This window comes from Bufo gargarizans, chromosome 1 (genome assembly GCF_014858855.1).
Source record: "Bufo gargarizans isolate SCDJY-AF-19 chromosome 1, ASM1485885v1, whole genome shotgun sequence".
Taxonomy (NCBI): domain Eukaryota; kingdom Metazoa; phylum Chordata; class Amphibia; order Anura; family Bufonidae; genus Bufo; species Bufo gargarizans.
The window spans coordinates 281,839,165-281,851,556 of NC_058080.1; the positions used below are offsets into that span (position 1 = coordinate 281,839,165).

General features: G+C 45.5%; 1 protein-coding gene across 5 annotated transcripts in view; it reads left to right on the top strand.

Annotated features, from left to right (window-relative positions):
- Nucleotides 1–12,392, top strand: part of WDFY3 (WD repeat and FYVE domain containing 3) — a 315,047-nt gene that overhangs the window by 77,503 nt on the left and 225,152 nt on the right. For all 5 annotated transcript variants that reach the window (XM_044304189.1, XM_044304218.1, XM_044304197.1 and 2 more), the window contains exon 3: nt 2,361–2,466. The gene's annotated coding sequence lies outside the window, so the exon portion shown is untranslated. The remainder of the gene's footprint in view (nt 1–2,360; nt 2,467–12,392) is intronic.

Genomic DNA, 12,392 nt, shown 5'->3' on the forward strand with positions numbered 1-12,392 from the left:
TTGGCTCCGCACGGCCAGGCGGACGCCAAAACTACATTTTTTTTCATGTCCGTGGATCCTCCAAAAATCAAGGAGGACCCACGGACGAAAAAACGGTCACGGATCACGGACCCACGGACCCCGTTTTTTCGGACCGTGAAAAAAAACTGTCGTGTGCATGAGGCCTAACTTAGATTGTCTTTCTTGACTTTCAGGTCCAGCCAGGGCATTTTGTCTGCTAAGTGACCATTACCACCTCCTTTAGGTCAGTCATCTCCATACCTCTACTCACCATGATTAGGTCCCACATCTTTCCATAAAATGGGTCTACTGCAACAAATTCCCAGAAGCAGTGGCTGCCGCTTCAGTTATTTTGATTTTTATTTACTTGCTTCATTGCCATAAACTATTTGACTAAATCTCGAAGTAAAAGTAAAAACTGAAACTTGTTTTGACTGCCGCGTGATTCTCTGAAGATTATTAAAGGGGTTATCCCATGAAAAAGACTGGAAAAAGACTATGCACAGAATAGGGCATTGCAAATGAAGGGTTGTTATTATAACATTTTGTAAGTTTTTTTTTTTTTTTATATACATTACATGTTCCACTTTGGTAGCGCCCCCTGCTGTTTTATCATTCTTGTTTACCTTTTTCTGCATTCGGTGGTGGAGCACACACGTGCAGTAGCTTCCCTGCTCCCTTCCCCCTCTATGCCAGCATAGTCGTCTCATAGTGAAGCTGCCCACGTACCATTCATTGATAGATTGATTCATCCCTACTTATAAAGTCACAGAAATATATAGATATTACTTTGTCTTAAAAAAAAAAAAAAAACATATATCTCTATCTAGGCAGTGGAGAAGGAAATTCGGAAGGGGCGTTACATACCATAGTGCTACTTATTATTGGAATTGCTGGGGCTGTGTGTGAGGGATTATTTTCTATGCAGAGGTATAGGGGTTAATGAGATGACTTCAGTGCACTCCTGGGTGATGCAGTTGCTTGATTGTCATGTGAGGAGCTGCTGCCCGCCCACAAATACTGAAGAGACCAGAGATACAGAGGGAGTGAGTAAGGGTACTTTCACACTAGCGTTATTCTTTTCCGGCATTGAGTTCCGTCCTAGGGGCTCTATATGTCAGCATAGAAGAGCCAAAACCTCTGGTCAAGATTCAGCCGTGTACTTAGGAACAGGTCACACTTTGAAGACAGTCAAGTACATGTTTTGGATAAGGAGGCCGATTGGTACAAACGAGGCGTGAAGGAGGCCATCTACGTAAAAATGGAGAAGCCAAGCTTGAATAGAGGTGGGGGGGTTAGACATCTATTGTCTGCCACATACAATGCTGTCTTGACACCTTTTTCTGGGAAGTCTTTATCACCTACTGACTCCAATTAGGATAATGGAATCAACACCTTTGACCCAATGCTGGGTATAATTACCAGATGTTGATTCAGTTACATATTTATTCCCAGAATATTTGAAGAACGAGTGAAACGTTTTCAAGAAATCTACAGTACGTCCAGTTGCCTTAATTTATTCTTTACAGATATAGGGGCTCTATACCGGAAAAAAACTGATCAGTTTTATCCCCATGCATTCTGAATGGAGAGTAATCCGTTCAGGATGCATCAGGATGTCTTCAATTCAGTCTTTTTGACTGATCAGGATAGAGATAATACCTCTGGCCAAAAAAACTGAAGACTTGCCTGAATGCCGGATCCGGCATTTTGTTATATAGGAATGTATTAGTGCCGGATCCGTCATTCAGGTCTGCTCATGCGCATACCGGTAAAAATGTGAATGAAAATCGAGACTGATCCGTTCTTGCAATGCATTTGTAAGAAGGATCAGGATCCTGATCAGTCTTAAAATGCAATCAGTGGGCATACGTTAACTGCCTGCCGGATTCCTCTGCCGCAAGTGTGAATGTAGCCTAAGCAGATGCAATTGATAAAACATGATTGCATTGATATAGTCCAAATCGTGGTCTGCATTACTCCAAATATTTTTATGTTTTGTTTTCTAAATTCATGGTATAATCCCTTTTAATTGACTTTTTTTATTCTCGCGGTCGTAGTCTGTGTAGCCACACTCCTAGGAAGGATGACTACTGTTCAGAATGTGGCCCAGTCTGAAATAATGTCCTGCCATTAATTTGTACCAGTGATTGTCTTCTGAACAGAATGTCAACCAATTCACATTTCCAAATAATTCCCATGCCAAATGTATATCTTTTTTGTTCAGAGGGGCTCCAGTTTCCTTACTATTTCATCTGTTTAGACATGTTTGATTGTATGCCCTGCTGCTTGTTACTCAGTGCTTACTTTTTTGTGTTGGGTCAAAATTTTGCTTCATTTTTTTTTTTGCTTTTTCGCAGGAATCTTTAGTGTCTTTTACCTTCTATGGGAAAGCAAATTTAGCAGGGATTCTGAGTGAGAAATTGGACCCCTGCCATTTGTAGCTTTGATGAGCAGAAATAAAAGGTACCGTAATCTATTTTTATGTTTGTCCACTTTTATACTGTCCAGTCATGTGGCAGGAGTGGGCGATTGGTTGCCCTCACCTCATTCATAGACATGGGCTATGTTCGTGGCCATCTCGGTCTGAACCCTGTGATTTGGGAGCAGTCTTTAGATAACAAATCTCACTTCTCAGGGACTTGGTTATACAGTAGCAGAATATAATTTCCCAAAAATATTATCACTAAAGTTTGGCCACTCATGAATGGACACAGGCTGTTTGTCCGATGGCTTTCTTCCTCCATATGCATCTAGTTACATATGAAACATTCTCAGATTTTGATGGTCCTGTTTTGTCCAAAGTTGCATTCATCCCTACCATCTCTCTCTGCTGCTTGACCGCTTTCGGTGCATGAGGAAGCTGTCAATCTGTGGCTAGTCGACAAGGTAGCTTGCGGCATAAGAATACTTAGAGCTCCTGCCTCACACAGTGCTTGTCCCATGCTGTACATCTGTCACTACTTTATTCTGGTCTCGGGGCCACAGAAACCTGGTCAGATACCTTTTAACATTTGTCAGAGATAATGTCCTACCGATCCTGCTCCCTTGCTCTGGTCCTTGTTACTGCGACCTACGGTGGTCCTGCAGCGTCATGTGCCATTTATCGTTCACATGACAGGTCGCTTGCCTATGCGGTCACACGCCGTTCATACACACATTAGCAATAATGCCTTGGCTGGGCCTGAAACCCAAGAGCAATCAACATGCAGTCGCAGCAGGACCAGGCGAATCGAAGCATCGGGGACAGGAGTAACCACATTGGAAAGGCGGGACTTTTCAAAAGTATTTTATTTATTTATTTTATACCCTTCACCCCCCCCCCCCCCCGATTAGCTAATTTATTTATACCTCTACATTGGTCTGATGAATTTGAGGTCATCAAAATTGGAGGTTTTCAGGAACGACAGGTTTTCGGGATTTAGCATGGCCATACATGACTCCTTTGAAGCATTGAAATCTACGAGGACGTTTTGGTCCTTGAAATGGGCACAATGCTTTTTTTTTTATGTTCTCAAGTTCTTCTTTTGTCTGGCAGAGGCTTGCGGCATTCAGCAGTCATTGCTATGGTACTGCAGATTAGCTCAGCTGTTATATTAGATTGCTGGCAGAGAAATGCATCAAGGAAGCCACTGTGTGGGCTCTGACCTGACACAAGTATGTGTTTGGGCGGATGGAATGGCATTGCCTCACACAGAATCTTGTAGCAGTGTGCTTAAAGAAACTATCAGTCAGCTGTTGCTTCTACCCTCCCTATTCATGTTCTCATCGTGCAAGGCAGATGGCTGCTGGAATATAGACCTTGTGCTCTTCTGCCCTCCTCAGCGAAGCCATATGGAAGTGCTTCAGTAAGTGGACAGTATGCAGTTAGAACTCTGTAAGGGCCTGCTGAAGCAAACGTTGTGAGTGCTGGGTCTAAGAAATTATAGTTGTCTTGTTTGTGACATAATTTCATTGGGGGAGATTTCTCAAACTGGTGTAAAGTAGAACTGGCTTAGTTGCCCATAGCAACCAATCAGATTCCACCTTTCATTTTTCAAAGGAGCTGTGAAGAATGAAAGATGGAATCTGATTGGCTGCTATGGACAACTAAGACAGTAGTCCTACTTTACACCAGTTTTTTTTTTTTTAGCTTAATACATATGACTTTGTAACGCTATACAAAGTTGATAGAGATGATTCAGGGATGTGGTTGAGAAGTCAAGTTTTTCTTTCGCTCTTAATTCATAAAATGTATCTCCATGTGTGTTGTTTCTTTTTGCTTTCTTATACTTTTTCTGACTGTTTACAAAGCCTACTATACCCTTTATTTTAATATGCGAAATAAGGTTGGCCATAAACTTTCAATATCTTTTGGTCAAATGCTTATTCATCAGATGTCCATCTTTCCAAAATATGCATACTTACATTGGTCAAGGAGGCTTCCTATTTCTGTGGGGAGAAAGAGAAGCCACTGCTAGTTCTACATCTTTGAGTGCCTATGGTAATTTTTGGAAAAAGAAAGGGAATAGTGTACTGCCAGGGATGTAGCTAGTGTAGCTATAGGGGGTGCGGAGGTAGCAGTCGCTAATGGGCCCAGGAGCCTGAGGAGGCACAAAGACCCTTGTGGTGCATAAGAAGACACCATAGAAAGTGCATACTGGTCAAGTTACACCTCTGGCTGGAGGGAAGGGGTTAGTTCAAGAATTTGGCATGGGGGGGGTGCCATTAAAATTTTTGCCTCAGGCAGCACAAAAGCTATGTGCTTCCCTGCCCTTGGCCACAAAGCACTGAGGGAATAGGGGCCCAAGCTGAACTGTTGCACCAGGGCGAATGAGCGTTTAGCTACACCCCTGGGTACCGCACTGGGCAGTGTACCGTGCATGCCTAGGCCTGGTGGTGATGTGTGTAGGTGTGGGATTTCGGACACAGAAAAGTGATATCAGAGGATTACAGGGCTTGTTGTAGTATAAACGGGGGAGGAGTTAGCCATGGGTAACACCAAGGGGCCTGGGCACTTCCAGCATAGACACCGCCCCTGGGCACTTGCAATTCCTCATTTGCACATGCTTCAAATGTTTTTTTATGCTTTACAGACTCTCAAAAGCCAAACAAAGGTAACATCTGTTTTTATGTATGTGTGTCCCACAGAGCAGTATGAGCCGTTTAAAACGTGTTAAGTTGGTGACAGACTCCCATTAACCCTTGCTGTGTTACAGGAAAAATTGATTAAAATGGAAATTCTGCACAAAAAAAAAAGACCTTTTTAAATTTCACTTCCATTTTGGTTTAATTTCTGTGGAACACCTAAAGGGTTAATACCGTTTCTAAAATCCCCACATAAAGTGACAAACGGCAGATTTGGAAAACTAGGCTCAGTTTGGACGGGAGGTAAATGTCAAATACAAAGCTAGAATAAAACCAAAATCAAACGCTAATAAAAATACTAATGGTGCAAATAATTTATTGTGTGCGTGTATGAAGTGACGTAGTTGTTAAATTATAGCAGCTATTTAGTGACCCAATTTAACATTATATTTAATCAATAAATACAGTGGCTATTTAGATAGACTGTAGCTGATTGGAGAGTAGAATGTCCTGTCAAAGAGGACCCGTCTTCAGAAAATGCATCGCATCCTACAGGCAGCATGTTATAGAGCAGAAGGAGCTGAGCAGATCGATATGTAGTTTTATGGGAAAACATTCAGTATAAAGCCTCATGCAGACGTCCGTGGAAAACGGTCCCTGAGATACCGGACTGGCATTGCAGGAGCGGGTGGCGTCATTGGTTGCTATGACGCCGTGCACTCCTGCAATGCCTGTCCGGTATCTCACGGACTGTGTTCCACGGAAGTCTGCATGAGGCTTAAGTTGTAAAAAGTTAAACGTTTTACTGACTTGAGTTGTATTTGGGAGCTGAGTTATCAGTGAGTGATAGCATTCTCTGTGTAAGGCCCCTTTCAGACGAACGTTTGTCACGCTGAGAGTCCGCAGCGCAGCTCCCGGCCTGACCATCCAGCATTGACTGGGTCACATAGCATTATATTGATCTATGATGCTATGTAACCCTTACAGTTCTGGAATGTATTAGATGACACTGACATTATGTTGCCAGTGTTATCCAATACATTCCAGAACTGTAAGGGTTACATAGCATCATAGATCAATATAATGCTATGTGACCCAGTCAATGCTGGATGGTCAGGCCGGGAGCTGCGCTGCGGACTCTCAGCGTGACAAACGTTCGTCTGAAAGGGGCCTTACACAGAGAATGCTATCACTCACTGATCCCAAATACAGTCAGCTCCCAAATACAACTCAAGTCAGTAAAACGTTTAACTTTTTACAAGTTAAGCCTCATGCAGATGTCTGGACTGTGGAACACAGTCCGTGAGATACCGGACAGGCATTGCAGGAGCGCACGGCTGATGTGCATGCGCACTTCGCTCAACAAAGCCGCTGCCAGGAGTCTGCAGCGCATCTGGCAGAGACGGGTAGGATTGCGGAGGGCGCTGAGCTAGGAAAGGCGGGGCTGGGCACCGGACAGCGAGAGGTGCGGCCGGGCACCCTGTATTAACGGACCTCCCCTTGGCACCTTAAGTGAGTGATTGACAGGTTATAAAAACCTGTTTTTTTGTGCAAATAGAGCCACAGTGAGGTTTAATAATGCCAGCTTAGGACTCTTATTATTACTCCAGAGATGAGCATATGTTTAGGTTATAGGGGTAAAATCTCATGACAGAAACCCTTTAAGTAATAAATATTTTATAAGGTATCACTTTCTGTTTTAAAAGCAGAGAAATTGAAATTTTGAAAATTGCTAATTTTTTTCAACATTTTGGGTAAATTTTGAATTTTTTCATAAATAAAGGTGAAATATATTGACTCAAATTTATGACTATACTATCATGAAGTACAACGTGTCACGAGAAAACAATCTCAGAATGGCTTGGATAAGTAAAAGCGTTCCAAAGCTATTACCACATAAAGTGACGCATGTCAGATTTGCAAAATTAGGCCTGGTCAGGAAGGGGGTGAATGGCCCGGTCTGGAAGTGGTTAAAAAAAAATGAAAGCCACTCAGTCAGTAGTTGCTAATTATTAATTATAGTCTGTCTCTTGTAGAAAAATATTGGTGTTACTTAGGCTACTTTCACACTTGCATTTCAAACGGATCCGTCAATAAACTGACTAAACGGAGACAAACGGAAGCCATTCAGACTGATCCGTTTGTCACGTTTGTTTCCGTTTTGCCATCCATTTAGCGCATCCGTTTTGGAATGAAAAGCATTTCTAGGTTCCATCTTCATGTATTCAGATCCATAGGGTTCTAATGCGCCTATATTTCTCCAGGGCTATCTTGTTGAAATTCAAAGTTGGTCCGGCTTTGATAATGGACCACACCTTTCGGACTCTTGTACATGACTACATGCACTTAATGTATAGTGTTCGTTAGCGGGCCATATGTCCCTGATCGTCATTGATCGTGCGTTCGGGAGTACAGAGCATCATGATGCTGACCATGTTGTGCCGCAAACTGGGCTATTGTCCCGCACTCATATGATCTATTAGTGCAAGACTATATCCCCGCGGGCAGCTCAACTTGCACAGAATCATTGTACACTATGACGCTGTGTACTCTCGTGCGCACGGACCGTATGTCTCTTGGGGCATACAGTCGTGTGCAAGAGGCCTTTAAAGGGGTTTTCTCATCTCATACAATGGGGGCATACCACTAAAATATGCCCACATTGTCTTAGGTCCCACCGCTGGTACCCTCACATATATTGAGAACGGAGCCAAGAAAGTGGATGAGGTCGCACTGCGCTGCCGCCCTCCATTCATTTCTATAGGAGAGGCGGGGATTAGGTGGACATACAATGGCAAATTTCTTGTCCTCCAGCAACAGTTCTCCCCGCTCCGTTCTCGATATAGGTGCGGGTGCTAACAATGTTACCCACACCTATCAGACAATGGTGGCATATTCAAGCGAAATCCCCCGATTGTCTGTGAATACCCCTTTAAAAACTGTATGTCCCTTGTGGTAATCACACTAGTTATATTAGCGTCATCGGGAAATCATTAAACGGTAAATCACAATTTATTAATGAATTCCTGATGATGCTGATGGACCGTGACTCCCACAAGGGCTCATATGAAAGGGCACAAGATTGAACAATGAACAAGCATTTGCTTGTTCATGTGCCAATCATAGGGTCCACGATCAATAAAGAGCCAAAAGATAGCTCATTATTGATGGTCATGTTAATGGATCTTACGACATTGGCACTAATGCTGTTTTGATATAATACCGTATTTTTCGCCCTATAAGACGCACCGGCCCATAAGACGCACCTGGGTTTTGGGGAGGAAAATAAGAAAAAAAATATTTTTAACCAAAAAGGTGTGCTGTGTGTTTGGTGGGTTTGGAACTAATGGTGGTCTGTGGATGGCACTATTACTGGGGATCTGTGGATGACTGACATTGTTATGGGGGGGATCTGTGGATGACGGACACTGTTATGGGGGGGGATCTGTGGATGACTGACACTGTTACGGGGGGGATCTGTGGATGACGGACACTGTTACGGGGGGGATCTGTGGATGACGGACACTGTTACGGGGGGGATCTGTGGATGACGGACACTGTTACGGGGGGGATCTGTGGATGACGGACACTGTTACGGGGGGGATCTGTGGATGACGGACACTGTTACGGGGGGATCTGTGGATGACGGACACTGTTACGGGGGGATCTGTGGATGACGGACACTGTTACAGGGGGATCTGTGGCTGGCACTGTTACAGGGGGGGGGAAATCTGTGGCTGGCACTGTTATATATGTGCCATCCACAGACCCCCCCCAGCCCATAACAGTGACATCCACAGACCCCCCCAGCCCATAACTGTGCCATCCACAGATCGCAGCCCCCGCCCCCACCCCTGGCGCCGCCGCCAGTATACAAATATAAGATGTTATATTCATTTATTGGTTATTAAACATGCCCCCTCAGTCCTATTACTACCTTATATCCTAATCGCATCTGTAGAATTCATGCAGGCCAGGCGGGCGGCCGGCGCGTCCCTCAGTGACGTCACTTCCCTGCGCCGCCTGCTTCATTCATAAAGTAGGCGGCGCAGGCACATGACAAGACTTGCTGCTGCCCGCACGGCCTGCATGAATTCTACAGATGCGATTAGGATATAAGGTAGTAATACGACTGAGGGGGCATGTTTAATAACCAATAAATGATTATGACATCTTATATTACTATACCGGAGCGGCGGGGCGGGGATACTACACTGACTGCACCGCCCCGCCGCTATTGCCGGCCCCAGCTCCTCCTCCCAGTCCCTCCCCGAGTGCCCGCTCGCATCTACATTGCAGCTTGCGATGTAAAAACGGCAAGCATTCGCCCCATAAGACGCAGGGGCATTTCTCCCCCGTTTTGGGGAAAGAAAAAGTGCGTCTTATGGGGCGAAAAATACGGTAACTACCAAGGGTGTTATAATAAATGCACAGTAGTGAGACTAGGGTAGTTTTAATTTCAACACGGCTGTAGTGGCCAAGGTTCCCTGTACAGGACAATAAAAACACAGACACAGTGCAGTAAACTATAAAAAATGTTTTATTTTTGATACAATAAAAAAATTAAATATTAAAAAAAAAAATCTTTATAAGTCTTCATAATGGCGAGGGGAGATGGACTGTCGTGGGCTTGATGGTCTGGGGCTGCCAATGGTAGCTCCCTTGTCCTGGCGATCTACTGAGGTGAAACTACGGGCCACAGGAAAGGATGCAGGGCGTAATTGTGGGGTATGGAGAAAGGAAGGGTCTGAGGAGGAGGGGACCCGAGCATGTGTAGAGGTGGAGGGAGTTTGAAAAGAAGGAGGAGGAAAATACTGGGCAGGAGAAGAATAGGAAACAGAAGGTAACACATGCTCGGGGGTGGGGGGTGGGAAGGGAAAGGTTGGCAGTACTGGCAACTGGTGTGGGATGGGGGATAGGTGGGGGGGGGGGGGGGGTGGCGGTGCACAATTTCCCATGACCCGTTCTCTAGCATGATCTTAAACTCAAGCAACTGCTCGGGCGTCATTGAGTCCATCAAACTGTTCATGCATAGCCCATAATGGTAGTTTGGGCTGCGTTGAATCGCCGACTCTGCCCCCTCCCAGCAGCGAATCAAGTCAGCACCAAACTCCTTCTGATGTTCGGCAAAACCTTCTAGAGCGTCGGAAATGACCTCTACAAGGTTCGCATAATCAGCTCGATTTGGCCTACCAGATCTCTGCCCGCTCACCAGGGCTCTCAAATTTTGGCGAAAACCTAAGAGATTATCCTGAGCCGATACATGAGGGACAGGAGGGCTGGTTCTGGCGATCTGTTCCGGTTCCGCCTCAGGAGGTTGTTCAGGCTCCCGAGTGCTGCTGGCACTTCTGTAGGAAGAAAATAAGGAAAGTTAGGAATTGTTCTTTAAATAAAACATCCATGTTCTATGCTATGTCTACTGTATACCATAGGGGGCTGGCCAAAACAGGGGAGCCAAACGCTCCGCTGTCTCAGACAGTCCCTTACACTCAGATGGAGAGAACAGTTGTCCCTCTGACTGTAGGGGGCTGGCCAAAACAGCGGAGCCAAACTGCTACCCTGTCTCAGACAGCCCCTTTACAATTTTTTTTTTTTTAACAGTTGTTAAAAATATTTACCTTCTTGGTGCCATCGCCTTTCGTAGGAACCCCAGGGCTGCCGTATGGATGTATGTGGTCCCTGAGGTTCCTCCGGAGCCACTCTGGGCCTGAACCTCCTTATTAAAATCCCTCCTGAAGCGGTCCCGGATAGATCGCCAACGCGTTGTAACCAGTTTGACTGTAGAAAAAAATAATAATCGGCATGATGAAAAGAAAAGAACAATATTTTAATGTATTAAAATACATATTGTTTTACTTACCATAATTCTCCTGAGCCGCCGCATTTAGATCCCCCCAGGTCCGACGATGATCAGCATGGTGGCGGTCGGAGTGGTCCCATAATGATGGACGCGCCTCCACCAGTTGGATGAGGAGCAGGTTATTTATGGTCGGAACCCCGAACTCCTCATCTTCCCTGGTGGAGCCTACGGAACCCTGATAAAAAGGAAATGCAAAATTAAATGTAAATCCTAATACAAAATGCAAATTAAAACTACTTAATTCAAGACTTACACGTCTACGACCGCCACGCTCATTCCCGCGGACTCTGGAGGCGACTGGGGGATCCTCGCTGGCGGCTCTAGGTGCAGATTGCTGAAACAATTTTTTTATATTTTATAAAGATATCTACCGTATTTTTCGCCGTATAAGACGCACTTTTTCCCCCCCAAAAGTGGGGGGAAAATAGCAGTGCGTCTTATACGGCGAATGTAGCTTATTTTGCCCAGTTTTCAATGATACACCCGCCGCGATGCCGCGCGGCGGGTGTATCAGCTGTGAGGGAGGAGGGGCTGGGGGCGGCATCTGCATTTATAATGACAGCGGGGCCCGTGCAGTGACTATTCTACTACACGGGCCCCGCTTACTGTATAATCATATCTCTCTAATAGTTAATTGTTCTATGCATGTAATCGCATAATGAGCGCTAATGAGCGCTGTGTATTACCGTACTTAAAACTAGCAGCGCTCGCCGTTCGGAGCAGAGAGGAGGCAGGAGGCAGGCCGGGAGGACGGGCACTTGCAGCGTGAGTCATACGTCACGCGCCTGCACCGCCCACTTATGAATGAAGCAGGCGGCGCAGGCGCGTGACGTATGACTCACGTTGCAAGCGCCCGTCCTCCCGGCCTGCCTCCTTCCTCCTCTCTGCTCCGAACGGCGAGCGCTGCTAGTTTTAAGTACGGTAATACACAGCGCTCATTAGCGCTCATTATGCGATTACATGCATAGAACAATTAACTATTAGAGAGATATGATTATACAGTAAGCGGGGCCCGTGTAGTAGAATAGTCACTGCACGGGCCCCGCTGTCATTAAAGCAGATGCGACCCCCACCCCCTGTATTGAGGGTCATTCACTACAGGGACACTTATGGAGGGGATCTGTGGATGACAGCATAAGATGCTATATATGTGTCATCCACAGATCCCCCCCATAACTGTCATTCACAGATCCTCATCCTCATCCAGAGAGGATCCCCCATAAGTGTCACCCACAGATCCCCCATAAGTGTCACCCACAGATCCCCCATAAGTGTCACCCACAGATCCCCCATAAGTGTCACCCACAGATCCCCCATAAGTGTCACCCACAGATCCCCCATAAGTGTCACCCACAGATCCCCCATAAGTGTCACCCACAGATCCCCCATAAGTGTCACCCACAGATCCCCCATAAGTGTCACCCACAGATCCCCCATAAGTGTCACCCACAGATCCCCCATAAGT